Source organism: Castor canadensis, chromosome 8, assembly GCF_047511655.1.
Source record: "Castor canadensis chromosome 8, mCasCan1.hap1v2, whole genome shotgun sequence".
In the NCBI taxonomy this organism is placed as follows: Eukaryota; Metazoa; Chordata; class Mammalia; order Rodentia; family Castoridae; genus Castor; species Castor canadensis.
The window spans coordinates 91,732,728-91,734,705 of NC_133393.1; positions in this window are offsets into that span (position 1 = coordinate 91,732,728).

Genomic DNA, 1,978 nt, shown 5'->3' on the forward strand with positions numbered 1-1,978 from the left:
TTTTAAAATAAGTTAACATACTTCCGACATACAGAGGCACATAATAAATACCAACATTTCAAAAGTGGAGAATAGGGGCCTAGAATTCAGAGATCAAATCAAACATGATTAAAACCAAGCAGGGCAAACATTAAATCTTGTAGCTCCAGATCACAGAGTGGTAGGATGGGAGTTCCAAAGGGCTTGAGAAACCCCACTCCTACAGGCCCGCACACTGCAGTTTGAATGGCCTCTCTCCTGTTGATTCTGCTAGCTGCCTATATTTTTTCATCATCAACATTCCATATTCCTGGCATATTTAACTTCCTGGGTCTCCAATGGAACTTCACATTTACTCACACAATTTCGTGAGTCACCCTGTTAGGTGCTGCCACAGGGATTTGTATGGCCTGGATAGCAGAGGTCCTTAACCTGAAAGGGCTCAGGGGAGGAATGAACAGACAAGACGTGTCGAGAGGACCAGAAGGCTGATGACCAAACTGGCAAATTTTTTATTTTTGTATCAGGTTTATAAGCAGTACAAAGAAGGAAGTTACACAATTCAAGGAGAATTTCTATGCCTGGGAAACAATGCTTTCTACCTGAAAAACAATGTTCTTGCTCCAATCTCCTAGGTTTCATAAATGAAATCTGGACCCTCCTAGTTTCACTAATGAAACCCAGACCTCCCTGTTTTCACCTAGTTTTGGCTGGTTTCACATACACAAAATCAGGGCCTGGTTGCTAAGGACATGTTACCTGTTCCTAACCTTTCATAAACAAATACCTTCAGGTTAATGTTGTTTTTTTCTCTGGACAAAGGGAGCCACTCCATGTCCTCTCAAAACCTCAGTGAGAAACATGGTCCATTTGCAGTCTCTGACCTTGTCAGGATCCTGCTAAGCCTCAACGACCACGTCAGATTGCAGCTCATGGCTCCCAACATTCTACCTGCCACCACACATTGTCTGGCCTCCTAGGCCTTCTTTTGAAACATTGGTGGAAGCCTCCATGATCTCACAACTTTTGCATGCATTCTGCATGTCTGCAAAACTAGCATCAAGTGGGCAACTCCAGAGCCTTCTGACAACTCAAGCAATAGCTAGCCCTTTTGGACCATTGCTGCAGTATCCTTTGAGTGCCTGGATGACTGAATGCCATGTAACAATTCCCTATGTGGCCCTGTGTGAACAGGGTGCTCTGGCACTCTCTTCTCAAAGCAAAGTATTTCAAATAAATTTGTATTTTTATGCCTAGAGCCTGAGATGGGTGGGGCCTGGCCAATTGCTGAGATGCCATCAAAGAATCTTTCTTATTATCAAAATACAAAGTATGTGACCTCATTTTAGTGGTGCTAATCTTTTCAGCAACCATACTTCCCTTGTGTCCCAGCTTTACATGTGGTAATTTTGTTGCCAAATTGCAAGTTTTTCAAATTATTCTCTGCTTTTTGCTCTGCATTCTCACTGAAAAATGAATCTAAAAGCATCCATCAATACCCATATCACAGCCTGAATGCTGTACTGCCTTGAAATTTCCTCTGCTAGATGAATTAGTTCATCACCGTTAAATTCAGTCTCCACAAAGTCTCAGGGCATGGAAAATTGTTGATAAGTTCTTTGCCACAATATAAAATGAATCACCTCTAGTCCAATTCCTAAAAGAGCCCTCATTTCCAATCTCAGGAGCACATTCTTCAATCCTATGGACATTTTGGTCTTCTGAGTTCCCACTTGAATCACCCATTACAAGATTCTAAGCTTTTTCTAGCCTGCTTCTCCAAACTATCCAAATACCTCTTATAAACTAGTTACAAAGACTTCTAAACCACACGGTTAGGTATCATCATCGATACAAACCACATTTCTACTACCAATTTCCTGTGTTAGTCAACTTTTCATTGTTGTGACAAAATACCTGACAAAGGAAGAAAAGTTTATTTTGGCTCATGGTTTCAGAGTTTTCAGTTCATGATCAGTCAGCTCCACTGATTTTAAGA